At 41.6% G+C, this 13,105-nt stretch overlaps 1 pseudogene; it reads left to right on the forward strand.

The window, feature by feature from the left end:
* The first annotated feature begins 9,322 nt into the window (after nucleotides 1-9,322).
* LOC118857757 lies at nucleotides 9,323-10,659 on the forward strand (annotated as a pseudogene).
* The last annotated feature ends 2,446 nt before the right edge of the window (nucleotides 10,660-13,105 follow it).

Genomic DNA, 13,105 nt, shown 5'->3' on the forward strand with positions numbered 1-13,105 from the left:
ACTGATACTGTACAGACCTCTGGGGGCAAAAAATACTGTACGCTGGGTTTCATTTCATTGATGGGTTCGGTTGTGAGTCCTATCTCTGTCCATTAACTTATAAAAAACATTGTTCCTGTTTTAAGCGTCATTTGCCTGTATCTTTATAAGAAAAGGATATGACTACACTTGGGAAAGAAAGAGTTTCAAATACCTGCATTTCCCAGGAGTCATATGTGATTTCTGGTCCAAAGGTTTGTTCCTTAATAACTGAGTGACATTGAACAAGACACTAAACCACTTCACTTCTCCTCATTTGCAAAATGGACCTATGAATACTTTGCCCTGCAGAGTGCATATGGTTATTCCAAGGACTAGCCTGGCAGTGCGGTAGATATATAGGGCCTTTGGAGAGCTGGGTTCTAGTCCTCACCTTGCCTCTACAAAATTAAGGCGTTGGTTTACATGATCTTTAATGTCTCCTTAGCTCTAAAGAAATACTTTTATTCTATAAACAGTATAATATAGGTCTTCCTCAAGCAGCAGTGAAGGAGCAAATGTGTGAAATTTGGGGAAGAAAAAAGCAGAAATTGCTTGGGCTTTTATAAGAACCATTATAATTATAAGCCCAGAGAAGGCAGAATCTATTAGATATTCTCATTGTAAAAGTTAACTACCCCTTGTCGGATATAGTTTATTCAATGTCATTGTATTGGGGCTGCAGACAACCCTGAGTGGGCTGAAAGAGTTAATGCAGATGCCTAAAGTACCTGCTGCCCCCAAGGAGACAGTCTCCTTACTTTGTTTAAAAAAGCCATCTGATGAGCATCCTCTGGGATAATGTGACTAGGAAGTCACGGCAGAAATCTCAGCATTCAAAAAAATGTCACACTCTGCATGCACAAAAGTAATTTTTCAGTCACATAATTATTTTTTAATGTCAGGTTTTCAAAATACTTTTAGAGAAGAAGAAGAGACACAGAAAATTCCAAGTTTAAAATGTTTTAGAAAGATCTGGGGCACCAGGAGGAGACAGGACATGAAAAGGGGGGATATTAAATTGTTTTTAATGACTTCAAGGCAGTGGCTCTCCCCAAATGTTTTTGCGTAACTCAAAACTTCAAGGTAATAATAAAACATCGCCAAGATAATACCTACTGTTTACGTAAGAGAATATTTTCTTTTAGGGTTATACTTTATTTACATTCACTAACTAAGCCTTTCTTGTTGCCTGCCAGTAAGGAAGGTGTATGTTAGTTCTACGTATTTGTGTGTTTGTGTGTTGGGGTGTGTGTGTGTGTGTGTGTGTGTTTGTATATGTGCACGAATGCACATGTATGTGCAGATGGGAAAACTCCAATAGGGCTTGCTAACTATCAGAAGAAACAGTATAGAATTCCAAGTTGGCCCACACAATTTCTATTCCCTAGAGATCATCATTCTCTGGTTAGTCATATTCCAGATTGATCTATCCCCATTAAAATCACTTTGCAGTGTTATTAATGCAGAACGATGAGATTTAGAAATAGATAAAACCTCTAGTTTTAAAGTCATCTAGTTTGAGCCCCTCGCTCTACAATGGTAAGGTAAGGACTAGAACCCAAGTCTTCTGAGTCTTCACCTAGGATGCTTTCTCTTACACTGAACTATTCATCCTCCCACTAAGCCTATGAACTAGAAAGGAAACAAGTATTTAATAAGCACCTACTATGCGCCAGGCATTGTGCTAAGCACTGGACAAATATTTCATTTAATCCTCACAATAACCCTGGAAGGTAGGTGCTATTATTATCCTTATTATGTGGTTGAGGAAAACAGAAGTTAAATGACTTGCCTACGATTATACTTTATGTATTGACCCGTGACTTACCCAAAGTCACTCAGGTGGTTCAGTGGCACAATCCTCATTTACCATGAAGGAACTGGGTTTGATTCCTGGCCCATTACCATTCTTTGGGGAAGGAAAGAGCACCATCTTTTGGAATCAGATCTTGCTTCTGATGCCTATTATTCCCATGACTTTGGGCAAATCATTTAATCTCACAGATTCTGTCTCCTCACCTGTAAAATGAAGGTAATGGTGTATAGACAGGTTTCCCCTGAAGTCTTTCCAGCTTTAGAATTTTTTTTATCCTAAACAAAGGGCCAGAGAGATTTTGTAATTTTCCCAAGATGACCTAGTTGGCAGAGCTAGAATTTGAAACCAGGTCTTCCTCCTAAGGCTGTTCTAGCTTCTCTACCCAGCCCCCTCTCTGCATCCCCCAGGCCTTTCATCATCCCCACAGCACCCATGCCCTGGATTGCCTTTGCTCAACTTATCCCCAAACCCTTTCCAAGGCTCACTGTCGTGTATTATAGAAACATAATTTGAGAATTAGAAGGGATCTCTGTGTTCGTCTAAGTATAAATAGCAACTATTTCTCTTATGGACGGAAACTCTGAGGATCTTCCCCTCCCAGGCTGATTCTTTTGTGAAGGCAAACTAAGCCATCTTTTGCCTCAATTCTTACCTAGGCTTTAATTATTTAATGGGTGTTGCCTCAGACAAACTGAGACCTGGGAAAGACCTTAGCTTAAAAAGGCCAAGGTCTCCCATTGTATCCTGAGCCATCACCAGTTATCTTGACCTATGTCTTGCCACTGGACTCCGATGACTCTGGAAGAGAGAGTGAGGCTGATGACTTTGCACAGCTCTGCCTCACTTAAATCCAATTCACTTGCAAGACATCACCCTCCTGACGGCATTGGCCCCTTTGAGAATGAAGGACAAATAACAAGTGTGATGCATACATGATACCTGAAAGGAACTCCAACTTTGCAGTATGTTCAACAAGTAGGAGCTCAGTCTCTATTAGAAGAGTATCTAGAACCATCCTGGCCCTGTGCTCAACTCAGCCCCACCATAAGACCAAAGAATCCAGAGCAGGGGTTCTTAACTGTTTTGTGTGACATGAACCCCTTTGGCAGGGCAGAGCCAAGATGGCCAAGTGAAAACAGCGACTTGCTTGAGCTCTCCCCCAAATCCCTCCAAACACCTGTAAAAAATGGCTCTAAACACATTCTAGAGCTACAGAACCCATGAAATGACAGAGTGAAACAAGTCTCTAGCCCAAGATGGCCTGACTGGCTGCTGGGAAGGGTCTATCACACTGTGCTGGGAGTAAAGCACAGCCCAGTGTAGGCCAGCACCAGGAGAGATCAGGCTAGAGCAGACCCGGTAGAGCAGGCCGTAAGGCCTTGAATCACTGAGCTGTAGCAGTTTCCAGACTTTTCAACCCACAAACACCAAAGACTGATGGACTTGGGTGAGACCTGGGGCAGTGGAGGTGGGTGTGGCAATGGCAGTAGCAGCTGGAGTTCCAGACCCATAGACTGTGGCGGGTGTGGGGTGGGGGAAGAAATCAAGCAGCTGATCAGAGAGGGAGTACAGGAATCTCTTTGCTGGAGCTGAGTCAGGATTCTCTTGCTTTGCCCTGCTTGGATCTGGGTCGCAGTCCTGGTTGGTGGTCCTTGGGGGAGGAGGAGTGCTGGTGTGGCAGAGCTTGTGGTGACTGTGGAGAAGGAGTCCTCCTGGTAGTTACAAGACAGAAAGGAGTGCTTGAGATCACTCACAGATCAGAGCACAGGCCAGGAGAGAAGTAAACATCTCTCGTTGGATCATACCACCTCAGAAGAACTGAAAATATACAGGTGCCTAGAAATAGCTCTGAAAACAGCAGTGACATAAACCCCTTTGACAGTCAGGTGAAATCTATGTACCCCTCAGAATAGTAATGTTTGTAAAGGCATAAAATGAAATACATAAGATTACAAAGGAAATTAATTATATTGAAACACAGTTATCAAAAAACATTTTTAATAAGTTTTAAAATCTCAGGTTAAGAGCTCCCACGTAGAATTTCCAGCCTCAAGCACCCTCCAATGTTGCTCAAGGAATCTCTTCTTCCCCTCCTTCTTCCTAACTATGTCAGGCTCTAGAGTAAGGATTGCTTCATTCTTTGCGTTTGTATCCCCAGGAATATAAACCTGCCATTTATAACCCTTCTCCTAAGGCATTAACTGCCTTCTTTTGTTTCACCTAAAGTTGTGTCAAACCACCTCAGGAGTATCGTGTTGAATTAATATTTTAAAAAAGATATTGATAAGCTGGAAAGCGTCCAGAGGTGGGTGACCAGGAAGGTGAAGGATCTCCAATTCTTCTAAGTTGAAGGAAATGGGAATGTTTAGCTTAATGAAGAGAAGATTTTTTTTGAGGGGAGGGGGAAGGGTGATACCCCTTCTGAAATATTTGAATCGTTGTCACATGAAAAAGGGATTAGATTTGATCTGCCTAGTCCCAAGAGGCAGAACTAGGAGCAGTGGATAGAAATTTTAGAGGCAGATTTTGAGCTCCAGATAAAGAAAACATTTCCAAATAATTAGAGGTCTCTCAAAGTGGAAGCTAGGTGGAGCAGTGGATAGAGTGTTGGACCTGGAGTCAGAAAATCATTTTCCTAAGTTCAAATCTGGCTTCAGATACTTACTAGCTGTGTGACCCTGGGCAAGTCATTTAACCCTGTTTGCCTCACTTGCCTCAACTGTAAAATGAGCTAAGGAAGAAAATGGCAAGCCACTCTAATATCTTTTCCAAGAAAACCCCAAATGGGGTCACAGAGAATCATACACAGCTGAAATGACTGAATAACAGCAACAAAGCAGAAGAGGCAGCTCCACCCCCTCTCATCCTACCCCCACCCCTTAATAACAAGTCAACAAGCATCTATTAAGAGCTTACTATGTGCCACTGCACTAAACACTGTGAATACAAATACAAGCAGAAAGGAAGACAGAGCCTGACCTCAAGGAGCTTCCATTCTAATGGGGGAAGACAACACATAAAAGAAAGCTAAAAAGAGGGCAGGGGTGTACCCAAGGTAAGGAATCATGAGAGAGAAAATCAAAAGAGTCAGGAGTACAGCCTGGAGAGGTATGAAGACATGGATAGCTTGAGTGTTCTCTTTATAATGGAGATTCTGAGAGAATTCAACCAATCAGAGGAAGAGGCCATAGAAGCAAAGGGTGCTTCCAATGGGAGAAGTTTTGGGGTGAAGTGAATTTTCATTGTGAAGAGATTTTTGTGGTAGGGTAGAGAAAGTCTGGGGAGTCAGGAATTCAGCCTGGAGAAGAATGAAGGTTAAGAGAATTTGTAGGAGAGATTACTATCCCAGTATAGTTACTTTTCATGAATTCCTTGGGCAGTCTAGTGAAACCTATGGGTGCCTTCTCAAAATAATTTTTTTTCGATATATAACATAAAAAGCTTTAAATACATAAAGTACATTGTAATTACAAAGGGAGTCAAATATATTGAAGTACAGTTGCTTTTTTAAATTAAGTTCATACACTGACCTCAGGTTGAGAACCCCCAGACTAACACAGGGTTATTGATTTAAAGTTGGGAGGGACCATAAAAAGTCTTTTAGTGACACCTTCAAAAAGTCTCCACACCCTGTTTTCAAAGTAATTTTGAAAATGTCACATTAAAAATAATTATATGCAACCCCAGAAGACTTGCATGAACTGATGCAAATGAAGTGAGTAGAACCAAGACAATAATTTATACAGTAACAGCAATATTGTAAAGATAATCAATTTTGAAAGATTTAGTAACTCTGATACACACAATGACCAACCACATTCCAAAGGACTCATGATGAAACATGTTATCAAGTTCCAGGTAGAGAGCTGAGGGACTCAGAGATTGAATTCAATTCAGATTGAAGCATATTTCTTCTATTTCTTTTTTTTTTGGTAGGGGGAGGGGAGAACATGGCTAATGTAGAAATTTGTTTTGCATGTCTGTGTATTTGTAATGGATTTGATTTTTCTTGACTTCTCAGTGAGGCATAGGGAAGAGAAAGAATTTGGAAGTGAAAATAAAATAAAATTGAATTTTAAAAAATTCATATGACTGAAAAATTATCCCTTTTTTTGCATGATCTTTTTTTAAATGCTGAGATTTCTGCAGTGGCCCAGAGAGGTAAACTAAATGACATTTATTTTATAGGCAGCTGGATAGAAAGTTGAACCTGGGCCTGGAATCAGGAAGACCTGAGTTCAAATCTGGCCTCAGATATTTACTAGCTGTGAGACCCTAGATAAGTCACTTAACCTCTGGCTGCCTCAGTATCCTCAATGCTAATATGGGGATAATAATGAGTGGAATACAAGATTATGAAAACTTCCCTATGAATAACTCAGGCAAAGCAATATTCAAAATAGAGATAGTGCAAATTTAGTTAGGATGTGAACCTCACCAGGCCTAAGTTTCTTTTTCCTGTAAATCATATGATTTCAGGGAAATCAGATTAGATATTCCCTTCTCCCCCTCCCCTGGCCTGCTTACAAACTGCCATCTTAGCATTAGAGTTTCCTTATAAGGTAATTATGTAGCTTCTGTGTTTGTATTGGGTAAAAACTTACTTCTTTATTCCTGGTTAGATTGTGAGGCCACTCGTCTACACAAATGGGGACGGGGGTCCAGCCACTGGGGTGGGATTTCTTAGAATTGTTTGTACAAGGGTATATATCTCCCTGCTTACCTTCTCCGTTTTGCCTCTCTTCATTGCTATTTCCACCCTGGTAGTGAGAGATGCCCAACTCTCATGAGACTTGATCAAATAAAGCTACTGGTTTTTTTTTTTCCTGCCTTGAGAAACCTCTGCTTTTTTTAACTTGAGTCAGTGGTCTTTTGACCCACACAATAATAACCCTACCTCCTGGGGTTGTTGTGAGGATTAAATGAAATATTTGTAAAATGCTTAGCACAGTGCCTGGCACATAGTAGGCCTTTACTAAATTCTTGTTTCTCCCTAGCTCACAGGATTAGTGTGAAGATTTGTAGTTTGTTTGTAGAAAGCATCTTAGATGGAGATTCAGAAAGCCTAAGTTATATGCCTGGCACATAATAGATATTTAATAAATATTTATTTCCTCCCTTCTTTTCCCAAGGTCAGAAAGGCAGTAATTGATATACTAGGATTAGAATTCTAAGCTTGCATTATTGTGTGAATCTCATCTCTAAGATTGTGTGATTGTGTTTATGTGGAATCAATCAACATTCATCAAGGTATGACCCACATAAAATTCCATTTCATGCTTGAACTTTCACCTCTTAGCCTCTTGATCAAGCCAAAGTATTCCGAATTTCTCAATCAGGGAGCAATGCTCATTTCCTTTTGGCTTTATACCAGCAAGGCCCAGATTACAAAGGCTTCATTTTCAAATGACGGGGACATATTGCCTCCCCCAGGAAATAGCTGCCCCAGCTAGAAAATTCACTATGTCCTCATACTACTGAATGTTTTCACCTCACTTTTTTCCATTGCCTAAACATTTACCAGTTAGTGATACATTGGGAAAATAAGCATCCTTTTTTTTAAAAAAAGCAAATATCTCTGATAGGATCACCCTTTCTGCACTTCCATAGGATCACAGATTTAGAAGGGACCTCAGTAGTCATCTAGTCGAATCCTCTTATTTAATTAAGGGACTATCAAACATTCACATATCAGTGTAAATAAGTTCAAATCGCTTTTCTCCTAACATCTGGATGAGAGCAGTAATCCTGAGTAGAGAATTGGTGCTGTAATGATAGAGAGGGAACCACAGATAGGTAATTTTGGAACATGTGACATTTTGAAAGGGAGGGCATACATGGGTAGGGTACTACAAGCTAGGAGTTTGGATCACAGGGAGGGCATCAGGTGCTTCATAGTCTACAGACAGTGCAATAAGGGTTTGGGGAGGGGTGGAAAAGGTAAGGTGAGAAAATGCCAGAGACAAAGGTGGCCTTTTTCAAAAACTTGCTTAGGTTGACCCAATATCCAGGGAAGGAAGAAAATTCTTCCTCCTCTCCTCCTCCTCCTGCTGCTGCCACTCCCCCTTCACTTTCTTATAGGTTAAGTAGATTACTATGGGCTTATTTAGGGATCACTATGTATGTAACAGACCTGTATCGGGGACTTGCTTACTTTTTTCTATAGACAACGTTTCCTAGAAGGTTTTGGGGCTACCAAGAATATAAATCTTGAAAGTAATTTTCACAGGATAGGGGCCCCTGTGAAAATTCATGGACTTCACTGGGCCCAAGATGAAAGAAAGAGTTTGCAGATGCATAGTGGTAAAGGGAAAGGTCTCTCTGTAGTTCGGCCTGCTCCTGCACCCCAGGAAGAAGCTTCCTGGTCCACTGGCACAGAACCAGCAGATTTGAGCAGCAGAATGTGAAAGGGTTCCTAGCCAAGGCAATGAAAGGCAACGTAGAGAAGGAAGTGGGGATAAGATTCAGGTCCTGCAGCCATTAGGGAAGGGTGAGGGAAGGGAATAAGCATGTACATAGAACATAGAGAGGTTAAATAGCTGGTACAGGGTCATATAGGTAGGAATCCCAGGAAATCTCAGGGCTGGGATTTGAACCAAGGTCTCCTGACTCCAAGTACAGCTCTCTCTGCTACAACATGATATCTTTCCTACTCTACTACCTAGAGGTTTGACCAACAAACAGCATATTCTGGAACCCCTGTCCTGAGGCCCCACAGTAATGATTGGTGTGTCCTTAACATGGTCTACTATATCAGGCCAAGCTGACACCAGCCAAGCTTCACCTTTTACTCCCTGGACATCTCTTCAACAGATTGACCCTCTGACCTTTTCCCTTCTTCCTTCCATACCTAATGGAGAGGGTGTGTCAATCAACTCTCTTATGATTCTATGGCCCTGTGATTCCAATTATCATTTGGTAACATTCCTAACCAAAATATTCCTCCCTGGCCACCCTACCATTTTATATGTTGTTTCTCTCAACTAAAATGTAAGCTCCTTGAGGGGCATTTTTTGTATCTGTATTTCCAGTGCTTAAAACAATGTTTGGCCCATATTTAGTGAATAACAAATACTTTCTCATTTGTTCATACATTTTATGAATAGAGGAAGAGTGGCTGGGTGTGGGGAGAGTGAGGTGGAAGATTTGATGGACAACACACACACATACCTCCAGACTAACTTAAAAGCCTGTAATGTAACATTACCACGAATGGGTAAATGACAACAATCAGTTGCCCTGAGGATCCTGACTGAAAACAGACCGTTTAGCTTAATATTCAAGTGCCCCAGAATGATAATATGGAGAGCATTATTTCTTTATGAAAATCAATTGGCTCAGTCTCTCCCCAGACTCTGCCATGTTGAGGTACTTGGAGTGCCCTGTGTAGGACCTCAGCACTTCAGCACTGCTGCCCCAGTCTCAGACCTTGCTACAGGTGGCTCTGATCTCCTCTACTGAGGGCAGTTCCCCCAAGGGTGCATCATGGCTGTCGTTGGGACTGTCCTGGACTTGCAGTTCAACAAGGGATCCTCTGCCATCCTCCATGCCCTAGGAAGCAGGTCAGGGAAACCAGGCTGGTGCTGGAGGTCGCCCAACATCTGGGTGAGAGCACAGTTTAGACCATTGCTATGAATGGTACTAAAGGATTGGTAAGAGGTCAGAAGGTCCTGGACTCTGATGCCCCAATTAAAATTCCTGTGGGGCCTGAGACAATGGAAAGAATCATGAATGTGATTAAAGAGCCTATCAATGAAAGAGGCCCGATCAAAACCAAACAGTTTGCTGCTAATTCATGTTGAGGCTCCTGACTTCATAGAGATGAATGTGGAGCAAGAATACCTGGTTACTGGCATCAGAGTTGTGGATCCCTTGGCCCCCTATGGCAAGGGTGGCAAAATTGGTCTGTTTGTTGGTGCCGCTATAGGTGAATTATGGAACTAATCAGTAGTGTTGCTAAGGTCCATGATGGTTATTCTGTGTATGGCAATGGACCCAAGAGGGTCATGACTTGTACCATGAGGAGACTGAGCCTGGTGTCATCAGTCTGAAGGATGCCACCTCCAATGTAGCATCCAGTATATGACCAGATGCAGGGGCCCAGGTAGTTCTGACTGGCCTAACTGTGTCTGAATACTTCAAAGACCAAGAAGGTCAAGATATACTGTTTTTCAATGATAATATCTTCTGATTCACTCAGGCTGGCTCAGGGGTGTCTACTTTACTAGACAGAATCTCCTCTGCTATGGACACTTGTATGGGCACCATGCAGGAAAAATTACCACAACCAAGAAGGGCTCTATCATCTCTGTGCAAGCCATCTTGTGTGCCTGCTAATGACTTGAATGACCTCGCTCCTGCCAGTACCTTTGACCACTTGGATGCTGAGCTGGAGCCCCGGGACTCCACCTCCAAGATTATGGACCCCAACATTGTTGGCAATGATCACAATGATGTTAACTGTGGTGTGCAAAAGATCCTGCAGGACATTGTTAGTAGCCTTCGTATGGATGAGTTGTATAAAGAGAATAAGTAGATAGTGTCTCATGTCTGGAAAATCTAGCATTTCTTGTCACAGCCATTCCAGGTTACTGAAGTATTCAGAGGACACATCAGGAATCTGGTACCCCTGAAAGAAACCATTAAAGGTATTCCAACAGATCTTGGCAGGTCAGTATGATCATCTCCCAGAGCAGGCCTTCTATTTGGTAAGACCCATTGAAGAAGTTGTGACAAAGCTAAAAAAAAACTGGCTGATGAACACTCATGAAAGTCACCTTCATCCTTCCATACCGCCCCATCTTCCAATTTCAATTGTCTGAGCAAAGTACAAGAGGACTTTTATCAGAAATGCTGTGTACTATCTGAAGAACATTTAAACTTTTGAATAAAGTATACAACTCACAGCCAAAAAAATCATCTAACAAGCATCTATTAAGCATCTACCACATGCCAAGCACTGTGCTAAATATGGGATTCAATACAAAGAAAGAAGCAATTTTTATATTCAAGGAAATTGAGTTCTAATTCATTCTGAATTTTAATTGATCAGCTTAAACCCTTAAGATGCAACCTGTTCTGGTTGGGAATTTCTGTCTCTTTGTCACCAGACAATAAGGTTTTCCTAATGCCTAACCTTATTACATTACAGTAACTTCTTGTTGTTCAGATGCTTTTCAGCGGTGTCTGATTCTTCGTGACCCTATTTAGGATTTTCTTGATAAAGATACTGGAGTGATTTGTCATTTCCTTTTCCAGATGAGGAAACCGAGGCAAATAGAGTTAAGTGACTTACCCAGGGCCATATAGCTAGTAAGCGTCTGAGGCCAGATTTGGACTCAGGAAGTTGAATCTTCCTTACTCCTGGCCTGGTACTCTATCCACTGTGGCCACTTAGCGGCCTGTTTTATAGTAACTAAAAGGAGATAAATATCTCCAGGAGTTTGATATATCAGATATCTCTCTGTTCAGGATTTGTGCTGATGCTTTTGTTGACATATGTTTCAAATGAGACAGTATGTCAAAGTGAAGAGAACTGACATTGTAGTAAAAAAAAAAAAACAAACTCAAGTTCGAATCCTGTGGCCGATGCATATTGGCTGTATGACAACCTCTCCATACCCCCAGGCAGATCTCTAAGGTCATAAATTGAAGAGCAGGTACCCAGCTGGTGTCTATAGAGGATGGGCCTCTTTACTTTGTTTGTGTTATAGCCCCCTTTGGCAGTCTGGTGAAGCCTATGGACCCCTTCTCAGAAATGTTTTTAAGTGCATAAAATAAAATACATAGGATTACAAAGGAAACGAATTATGTTGAAATTGTCAAAATACATCTTTAAAAAAACAACGAAGTTCATGAACGCCAGGTTAAGAACCCCTGCCATATGGAGGAAGTTTCCTTAGTTTCCTGTATCAATGAAATCCTAGGTCCCATTTTACCATTCCCCCACTCCCCACCCCCAAAAAGTTTCAAATATTTGGTAGTATGTAAAACTGTAATATATCTTATCTGGCTCCTTTCCCTACAGAAATATATAAGATAAGAGTAAAGCTCTGGGTACCTGTGTACCTGCCCTGAAATGACTTAGGGTAGGCACTGGAGTCATTCTGTAAGGAAGCAGCTACTGGGGTAGGGGCTGGGGGTGGGAGGAGGGGATTGACATCCGGTAGAGCAGCTCCTGACAGTAGGAGGTTAAACTTGGAGCTTTCTGCACCAGATGAGTCAACAGGGTGAACTATTCTATTCCTGAACAAGCCTGGAAAAATCCAAGGAGAAAACAAGGACATATCCAGACACACTCTCCTTCAGTTAAATGAAAACGTGCCCCCTCTGCATCACACAGAACTACAACTGTTCTAGCAGTGGGAGAAGCTCCTTTCAAAAACCTGTCATCTCCCGAGGAAGGCCTGCCTCGTGCATTAATCGTCCATTAGTTTCCGAGCCTCCATCCATTAAAATCCGCAGCCACTCATTATGCATATTGGGCCTGGGTACAGCCTGTCATTTCATCAATGTGGAGCTGTTTTTTCTGCATCTGTCTTAATTGCTCTAAGTGCCTGTTTCTTAGAGAAAGCACCGAGTTCTCCAATTAGGGCTAACTTGCCTTCCTTGGTAAGCTTAACAGATAAGCAATAGTAAAAGCGGGCCAGCCGTTATTTACTCTAATTTATTAGAACCCTTTATGCCTACGCTCACCCAGTGGGTGTTTTCCATCTGCAGGGATCTGTTTGCCCAATGGTTCCCTGATACATTTGGAACTTGCTCTTTGTGGGAGTCATAAATGCCACGTAAATTTACAGTCCGTCCATGTTACAGTGATGATGGGTTTAAATTTCCTCCAGTGCTGATTACTTTAAACATGTCATTTTTTTTTTTAATGCGGGTGGCACTCAGGAGAGCAGCTTGGCTGAAATTGGCTTTGTTGATGGAAAAAATTAAGCTTTCATCCTTTCCAAATCACAGCTCACAGAGGCAGTGCAATCATTTAATTACTGTGACTCATCTACCTTGATCCGCATGGCTGCTGCATGGGGGCAAAAAGCACATTGAAATGGAAGAAAGAAAGGAAGAAAGAAAATCTCATTGTAAACAAGACCTAGAGTTGCTCCTACTAATCCTTGGGGCAGCTGGAGGAAAACGGAAGGATTGCACCATGCTGGGTAAAAAACAAAAAACAAAATCTAGATTAATCTTCAATTACATATCAATGAAATAGGGGCATAAATCCCTTAAATTTGTTTCTGGATTATCTTTAAGGTAAATATAAAT

This window comes from Trichosurus vulpecula, chromosome 7 (assembly GCF_011100635.1).
Source record: "Trichosurus vulpecula isolate mTriVul1 chromosome 7, mTriVul1.pri, whole genome shotgun sequence".
NCBI lineage: Eukaryota > Metazoa > Chordata > Mammalia > Diprotodontia > Phalangeridae > Trichosurus > Trichosurus vulpecula.